Source organism: Nilaparvata lugens, chromosome 3 (assembly GCF_014356525.2).
Source record: "Nilaparvata lugens isolate BPH chromosome 3, ASM1435652v1, whole genome shotgun sequence".
Lineage (NCBI taxonomy): Eukaryota > Metazoa > Arthropoda > Insecta > Hemiptera > Delphacidae > Nilaparvata > Nilaparvata lugens.
Genome location: NC_052506.1, coordinates 43358673 through 43370773, shown reverse-complemented (window position 1 = coordinate 43370773; position 12101 = coordinate 43358673). Strand labels below are relative to the sequence as shown.

Here is a 12101-nt window from a genome sequence, read left to right as displayed (position 1 = left end):
CGCCAATGCCTGCGCCAATGCCAAAATCTGCGCCAATGCTGATGCCAAAGCCAATAACTATGCCAATGTCAACACCAATAACTACACTAATAACTACACCAATAGCTACGCCAAAATCTGCGCCAATGCTGATGCCAAAGCCAATAACTATGCCAATGTCAACACCAATAACTACACTAATAACTACACCAATAGCTACGCCAAAGTCTGCGCCAATGCTGATGCCAATGCCAAAATCAACGCCGATGCCTGCGCCAATGCCAATAGCTACGCCAATGCCTGCGCCAATGCTGATGCCACCGCCAATATCTACGCCGATGCCTGCACCAATGCCAATGCCTGCGCCAATGCCAATATCAACGCCGATGCCAATGCCGACACCAAAGCATACGCCAATAGCAATGCCAACGCTTATTGCTGACTTTGTATCTCAAACTTCAACACTACTACATTACCTGGAGGTAATTGTCATCCATGTTCACATTCGCAACTTTGAATTCAGAATAACAGTCACAGTATCATGAAAGAATTGATTCAAAAAATCCTCTCCTAAATTATTCCTGTATGCAGAACTCTAAACCTTGAAAGCTGAAAATATCAAAAAACCAAACCTTACCTAAATTAATCCTCACCTAAATTAATCCTGTATGCAGCGTCTATCTCTTTTCCAAAAAACGATTTACATTGTCATTTCAAGCCTGAAATGTACATTGTATAATTATATGATACAAAATTTACGTGACTCTGTATCGAGTTTGGTATGCAGCCGTCTACTACAAGCATGAGGCAATGCTAACTGAGATGTCACCTGTATCGAGTTTGATATGCATCAGTCGACTACAAGTATCAGCCCAACACTACGTGCATCCAGATCAGCCCAACACTAACGTCATCACATTGGAGTCACACTTAACTGAAAATCATACTGAGTGCCTTAACGGACTGTTTTCCAAAATGTGCATCAATAAAATCAACCGCGTCAATAGTGAAAGAAATGAACATTTTTTGATTTATTGAAATTTTATGTGAAAATTAAATGTAACAATTCATCAATTCATTTAAAAAAAATATATATATAAATAATAATAATAAATTTTTCATTCAACATACTAATTTTTTTTATGCAATAAAAAATTGAATTTTTCTATCTATTAAATTTATGTGCAATTTCAAAAAACTATTCTTTACATATTAAACTTTCTGTTGAGATATTTTCCTTTAAATTATAAAGCTAAATCAAAAGTAATATTGATATTCTATATTTTGAAATATTGTTTGGAAACATATAACAAATGCTATTGATGAATTTTTATAATAATTTTCATTTATAGTTGACATGTAATGTTTTTATAAAAAAAAAAAAAATTGTTACTGTTCTCAAAATTACAATTCAAAATTTTCATTAGGGTCAATCTAATTTTTTTTCTTTAAATTTTCAAACAGTAAAATTTTTTATGTCAAGAGGGGGGTATTTGTAATATTACATTTTTTTCTCACATTGGAATCGAATCTTCAATTCGAGATCTATGGAACTTTATAGTAAATATCAGAGTCATCAATAGACGGACAAACTTTTCGACGGAGAATTTTTTATCGTAAATGATTGTTGCATTGTTCCATGGTGTCACCGAGGCTTGGTTAGCAGAATTAATAGATAAATAGTTTATTTAAATAGAGAATATATATAAAAGTTTAAAATAACAGTTTCAAAATAAAGTTTTACTGAGAACAGATGTAGGGTGTGAATTCTAAACTTGTAATTTATAATTTTTTTGGTGACGTGTCTGTAAAATCGACACCGAACCAGGCTTTGTTCTGACTTGTAGTTTTTCCGGTGGCTTCTTTCTTCTCTGAAACGAATGGCTGGCGGCTATGTGTTGTTGTAAAATTTTGCTCTGAATCATTTTCGTTTATTAATGTTTTAAATTGAGTTGTAAACAATTTATAGTGTTCTATTTTGTCCATAAAATTTGTTTGTGTGTATACAAGCCAATAGCCACTGTTTTTCAACTATAAACTAGATAAGTACTTTAGTTTGTAGTACCTAATTTTAGATGCTTAGACTTGTAAGTTATTGTTCTTTGTATTTGTATAATTTTATCCATGAAGATTATAAGTTCATTTGCTCTGAAAACTGGATTTCTCATTCATAGGCGATAGATCCATTCATAATTTATCAAGAATCTATTACATTGGAGCCGACCACTATCCTTAGGTTAATAGGTGTTAAATGCTATTCCAACCGATTAAGGAGAAATTGGTAGCACGGCAAAATGTATTTCTTTTTAAATATTGTAAACCAATAAATTGTGTATTTCTTAGAATGATTACTTCTTCTTATCTCTTTAAAATATCTGCTCCACCATCTTCAGCTATGTATCTCCTTTGTAACTCTTCTTCCCATCTGGGAAGTGGTGGAGCCCCCAATATTTACAAAAAAATATAACTTGGTTACAAATGGTGATACATATTAATTGTTTTCTTTAAAAGTAATGAAATTGTAAAAGCTTACTTCCCGATATGTCACAGTACTCTCAATACTTTGCATATCATCTTCCAGCCATCCCAAACAGCTGTTGACATTGTTGGCATGTACTTTGAATGCGAACTTGTTCTATCTATATTTTTCTCTGATTTTCAAATAAATGAAAATTAGAACTCATTAAATTATACATTTAGAATATTATTAATTATTTCAAATAATATTTTTTTCATTCATGAATTGATTGGTCGAAAAATTATCTAGAAATAGAGATTTACTCAAAATTTTTCAAATTAATTGGATTAATTTAATTTTTAATTTGAATAAATTATTGATTATTTATTTCCAATTTATAAATTTTGAATTGGATTATCAAGTTTAAGTTAAATTAAAGTTGTTATTAATAACAAAATTATACAGACAAACATTTGATGGATTTCAGCCATCATTTTACCCATAATCAACCACTTCTCATATTCAATGGTAAATGTAGGAAAAATTTAATGTGAAATACGTGTGCAAACTTCCTCTGCTGCACTCAAGGAACCATTCCGCCCTCGCCTACAGCTCGTGCATAAACGTTTCTTTCCATGCAGCAAACTGTCACTTTGCGCACTAGTTGCACAAATAACTTCTTTCTTGCTGAATTTTTCTTCTTGTGAGATCAGCTGGATGATCCCACACAATCATGCACTCGTTCATTTTCTTCCATTACGGTATAGACAGACGAAAAAATTTCCAGCTGTTTTTCCAAGGACATATTTATTCATATTTATCCCAGGGTTGAGATCTAGTGCAATCGAATTTTCATATCATAAACATACTTTGTTCCAAATTTCATGAGAATCGTTAGAGCCATTTTTGAGGTCCTGTCACACACACACACACACACACACACACACACACACACACACACATATATATATATATATATATATATATAATATATATATATATATATATAAATTATGTAAACTTAAACAATTGATGTGCTGACTACTACTTTTGTCAGTACCGCTTAGTGTCGCTCTCAGCGCACTCATTTTAGTTAGTCTACTCCAGCCACTTGATGTGTTAACATGTAATTTTTGCAAATAAAATTTCTTTTTAAAAACTGATTTTTAATGAACGTGGATGTGTTTGGCACCCAAACAGGGACCCTGAAGAGTTTTTCATGAAAATTTAGTGAAAATTGTGCTGTTCATTCAACTGCCAGTTTATATTGATCAATTATCAATCATAAGTGATAGTGGAAAATTTGAAAGTCGGGGTCGCAACTGATATGAACCATAATCGAGACCATCAAGTGGAAGAGTGACTCATCAACACCAACAACCAACAACCACCATCCTTGGGAAGAAAGGCAAGAAGGATAGCAGACCAGACCATAAACTTCTTATCGATTACCGGCCAAAGTTAAGATCATACCTGGCTCTGGCTGCAGCTGTATCCAACTCCACAGTTCAAGGTAACACGTCTTCTACATCTACAATCAGTGACAGTAATAGTGAAGATAACAGTGAAAGCACAATGGATAACCCCCTTATTTCAAGACCAATTGCGAAACATCACCTACACATAATACCTGAATATGAAAGAAACCCAATTAAAACTAAATTCAATGTAACTCCCACACCTACTAAACCTTTCGAAAAACTTCAGATTGACACTTTCACGTATAATAATATTAAAATCCTCACAATTGTCGATTCGTTTTCTAAAAGACTTTCTGCCTACACATTGAAATCAGCTAACAGTATCGAAATAATAAAAAATCTAAACAACTATCTTTCAGTTTTCCCAATTCCAAAATGCATTCAAACCGATAACGGATTAGAATTCAACAATGCACTATACAAACAATTTACTGAAATAAATGGTATTGAAACTTACTTCACCACACCTTATCATCCCCAATCTCAAGGACCAATAGAAAGAACACACTCCACAATTATTGAAATTCTACAAGGACTCGAAATTAAATTCCCAAAATATAGTGTTGAACAAAAACTTTGATTAGCTTTGCAAGCCTATAACAATTCGATAAAAGATCAATTCAACTTAAGCCCAAATGAACATAACATTTCGGAATTCAGAATTATTTACCAAAAAATCAAGATCAGGATAATCCTGCAGTAATCACTGAAGAACTCGCTAATCAATACTTCAAAGAAATACAAGTGTTGAATGATGCCGTTTACAAGAAAATAATTGAGGAAAAAGAAAAAAGAACAGAAAAATGTAACAAAAATAGAGAGGAACCATCTGAAATACCAGATAGGATATTCATCAAAGACCCGAAATTTCACAAAAATGTTCCAAGGTATAGCACAGCTACTAAGGAAGGTGATAGGTTCAAACTGAAAAGAAATGTAATCAAAATCCACCCTAACAGAATGAAAAGGCCTTGTGAAAAAGTAAAAGATTATCTAATTGTTGCTGATGAAGGCAATGACCATCCTTCTGTTGTTCCTGATCCCAGCAACATTGACGTACAGACTGACAGACTTGACAAAGACAGCAGGAATAATTCCGATTAAAATAGGACAATCTATGCTCATTAACGACACATACAAAGTTATCCATTTTACTAACGTGACTGACCTTAAAATACAATCTTTGAAATTACAGACTCGTATTAATAATCTGCAAGTCGCTTACATATCCTCTGACATTATTGAATCCTTGAAGGAAATTTCACTCAACCAATATTTTAAATTAGAAATGATTTCTGAAAATAAAAATAAAAAGGTAAAACGTGGACTAATGAACAGATTAGGAAATGCCATATCATGGTTGACAGGACTTATGACTGCTAACGACAAAGAACACCTCAACAAAGTTATTGATAAAATAGAAAATAATGAATTACATCTTGTTGAAAATGAAAAACATAACTTTGAAATGAACCATGAGTTAATTAAGAAATTTAATTTTGATGTTGAGCATATTAATTCAAATAATAAATCATTAGAAAATATTACTAACGAAACTGCCAAAATATGCAAGCTGTTGACTTAATTACTTTGACTATACAATTGTTGGATGATGAAATAGATGATGTTGTTAACTCGTTGATGTATTGCAAAGAAGGGAAACTTCATCCATCAATTTTGAGCTTTGATGATTTTCGTAGGTTAATTGATTATAAGAATTATTCATTAGCTAGTAGAGATTCCAGTATTTTATGGGAAATTAGTAATAGCACTTGTATTGTATTGAAATCTGTTATAACTTACCGAAATTGAACGATTTATTTGAAAAATATGACCTTCTGTCTTATCCTGTTGAAATGGAATCAAATGTTCACACCATGAAATTAAAATAAAAATCGATATCTGTGTCTCAAAACAAAAAGCTTTGGAAACTGACCAATTGTGAAATATTCTCTTCTATTTCTTTTTGTACTTCAGGAGAAATACATGATAACTGTATTTTGTCTGTAGTAAATAATAAGGATTTGGATAGTTGTGTAAGAATAGAAATAATTAATGATAGACCATTTATGAATTATTTCGAAAATTGTAATTGTATTTTAGGATATAAGTTTGATCAAATTAATATCAATAATGGCACTATAAATACTCCTTCATCTTTCCTTATCAATCTGGATATCAATGATAGAATGACAGATGTGAAATTATCATTTACTTCAGTTACCACATATGCACAAAAATTAAGTCATGTACACAATAAAATTCATACTAAACTTATCGATTTGAAAGATGTTAGTGAACTTGATGATATTGAACCTAGAGATTTTGATTTTATAAATTTTGAAGATTCTTTCGTCCTTAAGACACGCCACATTGTAATTTTTGTTTTAAGTACATTTATACTTCTTGTAATTTTGATAATCGTTTATTACAAATTTAAGGAGCCAACCAGTGTACTAAATTACCGAATTGATACTCAAGTACCAATATCAACCCCTACCATAAGCTATATTGTACCACCTAGAAATTAGATCTAAGTTAGTAAACTTTAATTTGTAACTTCTTTTTAATTTTTGTAATTTTTGAGTGTCCCAAATTTATTTTTCGGGACGAAAAAACTTAAGGAGGGAGGAATTATGTAAACTTAAACAATTGATGTGCTGACTACTATTTTTGTCAGTACCACTTAGTGTCGCTCTCAGCACACTCATTTTAGTTAGTCTACTCCAGCCACTTGATGTGTTAACATGTATTTTTTGCAAATAAAATTTCTTTTTAAAAACTGAGTTTTAATGAACGTGAACGTGTTATATATATATATATTATATATATATATATATATATAATATATATATATATATATATATATATATAGGACACTTTAAAGTTTGTAATATAAATTGAAACAGAAGACACGATAAAAATAGATTGAAAACACTTGAAAACTTACATTATAAATGGGGGGAAATTTCTCCTTTCTCAACCCAGTAGACTGTAGTTTTGAATCCAATGGTCGTGTGACCACAGAGTACGCACAGAGAGTCAATTGTAGCAGCAGAGACCACAGATTACACGGTGCAGACGGATGGAGAGAAAAAGGGTACAGATTCAGGGGACATTATGGGGTATTTAGGGGGCGGTTACAAACGGGATATTCAAGATTTGAGTGAGTTATGAATAAGGAAAGGTGTAGCTTATGAATTGATAGAAAAGAGGAGATTTAAAAATTTAAAATTAGAAATCAAAAAAGAATTAGACTAAAATTGAAGAAAGGAATAATTGTAGAATTGAACTTGAATGAAATACATTTTTCATTTTTATTGAACATTTTGATAGCTGTGAAATTTATTATGATATGATGAAATTTATTTCAATTTAATTAAACAGTTGGTAGCTATGGTACTATTGCTGTCTGTTGAGACCAGGACTGGAAGCAGCTCCAAGCACCCAAATAAAAGCCAATTCTTTTGTCTTGACATCTATGGAGGGGGCTGTGGGAGGGAGGGTGGCAAGGACTTTGACTTTGAAGCATTGGTCAAAGTTCTTGTTGTGCTCAGAGCCATGGGTAGGGATGGGTAGGAAAGTATTATTTTTAAAGGAAGCCCTGTGATTGTTGATCCGGAGATTTAGGGCAGTGGTGGTTTCACCTATGTAGAAGGCAGGACATAAGTTGCAGGAAAGGAGGTAGATGTAATTTTTGGAGATGCAATTACTGGATTGATGGATTTGGTGGGTGTAGTTGGTGATAGGACTGGTAAAGGAGATGGAAGAATCAGTGATAGGACAGGTTTTACAGCGGGGGCGTTTGCAAGGTAGGGTACCAGGTGGAGTTGGGATTTCATCAGAGGTGAGTGATTTGTTTTTACTGAGAATTTTCTTGAGGTTGGGAGGTTGCTTATAAATGAGGGTGGGTGGCTGCTGGAAAAGGTGTTTGGTAGAGGGATTGGAGGAGATGACATGGAACAGATCTTTAAGGACAGATTTGAGGTTTCCAATTCCAGGGAAGTAGGTGGTACAGAGCTTTGGAGTTTGTGGGATTTGGGAATTTTTTGTGGTTGGATTAGTGCCAGTTTTGGAGGAAATTTGTTTCTGTAACAACCTTTCAGGATAGTTACATTTCAGGGGGGATTGGTGGAGTTTTTTGAGGTACTGGTCAAGATGGTGGGGGTCACTGCAAATTTTTTGGCCTCGGACTGAGAGGAAATGTGGGAGGGATCTTTTGATATGGTAGGGATGGCAACTCTCAAAGTGTAGGAACTGTTGGGTGTGGGTGGATTTGGTGAAAATATTGGTGGATAAGGTATTGGAGTTGGAAAGGATTACATTGACATCTAGGAAGTTGATGGAGGATTCAGAAATATTCCAGGTGAAGGAGACAGAGTAGTTGGAGTTGAGTTGATTGAGGAAGTGGGAGAGGGTATCATGTCCATGAGGCCATATGAGGAATATGTCGTCAATAAAACGGAGTCATATCAGGGGGGATAGGGTTTGTTTGGAAAGGAAATCTTGTTCAAGGAGGCCCATGAATAGGCTTGCATAGGATGGTGCCATCCTGGTGCCCATTGCTGTACCCTGGGTTTGAAGATAATATTCATCTTCAAACCTGAAGGCATTGCTTGTGAGCACCAGTTTGGCAAGGTTTACTAGGAAGGAGGTTGAAGGGGTGAAGGGTGTGGGTCGTGAGGGAAGGAAATGCTCAAGGGATTTTAAGCCTTCAGAATGGGGGATGGAAGTGTAGAGGGAGGCTACATCAATGGTAACAAGAAGGAGTTGTTGGTCAGTTGGAAGGGTTGTGATTCTTAGGATATCTATGAAGTGGAAGGAGTCTCTGATTTGAGAGGGTGAGGAGGCAACAATGGGTTGGAGGTGGAAATCGCCAGATCCCAGCCAATTCAATACCGCCACGCCAAACAGAGCTCAACTCCCAATACTCTTTACCGTTGGAGGTAACAGATTCCAGATCCAGCAAGCTGATACATGAAATAATTTGTTGTACATGGATGTTCTATGGTTTGGAATAACTGATAGTTGGGAGCCCTGCCTAGTACCTCTCACACTACGATCCCCAATAAAAGAAATAGTGAGAGAGAAAGAGAAAGAAATAGAGAAAGGGAAAGATGGAGATAGGTAAATAAAAAGAAAAATAAATCGATAAAGAGAAGAAGAATGAGAGAGAAAGTGAAGGAGAAAGAGATAGAGATGAAAAAAATTTGATGATCAGCTTTTTTGAAAGAATTTTTTTCATTTTTCATTCTGAGATTCAGATTCAGATTCAGATTCCTTTATTCATGTGTTTAACAAAACATAATTCAACTTACGTTCTAGCGTTAAAAATAAATACCAGTAGCAGTAAAATGACATGGTGAATCATATTAAACTAATGAGTTCTACAATAATATTGAGCAAGAAAAGTGATGGAAAATGCAAAAGTTAAGGTACTACTGTAATGTTTTCACATGAAACGGTAAAGTTTGGACCTTAAGAAGTCCATTCTCAGAGAGGGTATCAAGGATACCCTCCCCTTCAGCACTTAACCGTAAAAAAAGTTGAAAATTCAAACGAAATATTATGTCTAAGCGAAAAAAAATTAAGACTAAAAATATCAATAAGTAAAAACCAAATCATAGAAACCATAAATAATTTAGAGTTAAATCAATTAACAGAGAAAAGTGAATAATAATAAGGATAAAAATAAAGAAAAAGTTAATTCCCAATAATTAGAAAATCGATATGATATAATAATTGGAATAAAGAGGGAGTGAAAGTTATTATTAGAAAAGAGATTTGTTGATTCAAATCCAAAAATAATGTTAATAACAAAGGGAAATTATTCTACAAAAGAGATTAGTTTATGTAAATAACAAGATAATATGATTATGAAAGTTCATGAAGGAATAATAATAATTCTAATTGGGGAATTATGAAGGGGAAATTATAATACAAAAGAGAGGGTAAGGGATATAGAATGAGGTTGCTAAGATCCACTCGAGGAAGAGTTTGAATAAGAAACAATCTTATGCTAAATTTATGCACTAAGCTTATTCTAAACTTATGCACATTTTTTTATGCTAAGTTTACATGAATAAAATAAAAAGAGAAAACCCATCATTTTTACTTGGGAGTGGAGGAGAATAATTATTATAAAGGATAAGGATAGGGATTAAGGAAGGTTTAATTGAATGTCATGCTGCTTTAGGGTTGGACAGTTTCAGCCATTTTTTCTAAAAGATAATGTCTCAATATACGGGTGAAGCCCGCTTGACTCTCTGTGGACCTAATTTGATTTGGGAGTGCATTCCATGCATGACAACCGCTAACAAGGAAGGATTTTGTATAAATAGTTGTTCGATGATTTGGAATTCTTAGAGTATTTTCACCTGTTCTAGTGTGGAAAGCATCAATTCTCCTACCTTCAGATACAAATTTAAAATCGTTTTTAAAATAGATTGGTTCACCATATTTTAAAATGTCCCTAACAAGCTTGATTATACGAAGCATTCTCTGATCAGGTAACTTTAAAGTTGAACTATCAATATGGGCTTGAGTGATTCGTTCATGGCGTTGGAGAGAGTAAACAAACCTGAGGCAATAGTTTTGACATCGCTGAAGTTTATCGTTTAAGGTTACTTGCATATCATTGAGCACAGAATTACAATACATAAGATGTGGGAATATGAGCGATTTGACTAGTAACAATCTAATTTTTCTAGGAAGAATAACTTGCATCTTCTTCAATGAATGCATGGCAGAGAATATAAATTTACAAGTCTTATTAATTTGATCAGACCAGTCAAGATTCTTGTTCATAATAAAGAGTTCATGAGAGAGAGGGTGGAAGGATAGGATACAGAGGAAGAGAGAGAGGAAGAATAGAATTGAACTCAGCAACAAAGGGACGAAGAACATATTGATCGGGAGTTAGAGAGGTTTGTTACTGATATTCAACAGGCAGCATAGTGTAGTACTCCAAAAATCAGAAGAAGAGCCACTAGGAATAATTACCCTGCGGAAATCGAGAAAATGATTGTGGAAAAACGAAGAGGTAGAAGAAGATGGCGTTCACCTCATGATAAAAGAGTTTAAAACAATCTAACACAAGAACTGAGAAAAAAGATACAATGTATCAAGAATGAATCAATCAACAATTAGTTGAGAAACTTAACAGCAGAATGCAGTATGGACTGCTCACTCTGAAAGGCAGCTAAAAAAAAAGAAAACACTTTCAACATACTCCTCCTTTAAGAAAGCAGGACAGACAATGGGCGAAGTGATCAGAAGTCACAGACATTTGCAGATCATCTTGTAAAATATATTTTTATGTCTTCAACAGCTGAAGAAGAAACTTTAGAAGCAGAAGATAATATCTTACAGCAGAATCAATCATGCATATAATGCATGTCACGGTAGAAGAGGTAAAAAGAATAATGAGATACATGAACACAAAAACCTACTGGACTCGCTTAGTCTTCAAGCACCTAGAAGAAAAGAGATAGTGAAATTAACAAACATTTTGAATGCCTGTTTCAGATTGAGATTCTTACCAGGAATCTGAAAAGAAGCAGAGGTTATAATGCTACTCAAGCCAGGAAAGGAGCTTAATGAATATCATCATATAGGGCAATTACCTGTGCTGTCGAAGTTGTTTGAAAGGATTTTACTGACTGGGATAAAAGCAATCATCCAGAGTCAGCATGTAATTCCAAATCACCAATTTGGCTTTAGAGTAAAACACTTAACAATAGACAAATTGCACAGGATTGTAAATGCAATAGAAGAGTGTCTAGAATAGAAAAAAGTTTGTTCAGCAACTTTCCTTGATATAGGACAAGCTTTTGATAACTTACTTTTTGTAAGGTATGGCATGAAAATCTTCTTTTTAATCTGGAAATAGTACTACCGAAGCAAGTTACAGATATTTTGCAATCCTATCTGACTGGGATACTTTAGAGTCATGGAAACTGTAAAAAGCAGATATCGAGTATGTATCAGCTAAAAAACAAATTTGGCGTTGTCCAACATGCTTGGAGTCTAGGAGGAAAAGTATGGCAGCAGTATCAGCGGCCGAGGAAGGGAAAGCAAACCATTCCCAAATAATTTTTCTTCCACCTAATGTCTAAAATAACTTACTTACTTTACTCCCTGGAACATAATACTCAAGTGTCACTTTTTCTCTCTTGGTACTA

General features: G+C 33.8%; 1 protein-coding gene across 5 annotated transcripts in view; it reads right to left on the bottom strand.

Moving 5' to 3' along the window:
- The window catches only part of LOC111054460 (serine/Arginine-related protein 53-like), a 96658-nt gene that overhangs the window by 60944 nt on the left and 23613 nt on the right, over positions 1-12101 (bottom strand). The window lies entirely within an intron of this gene.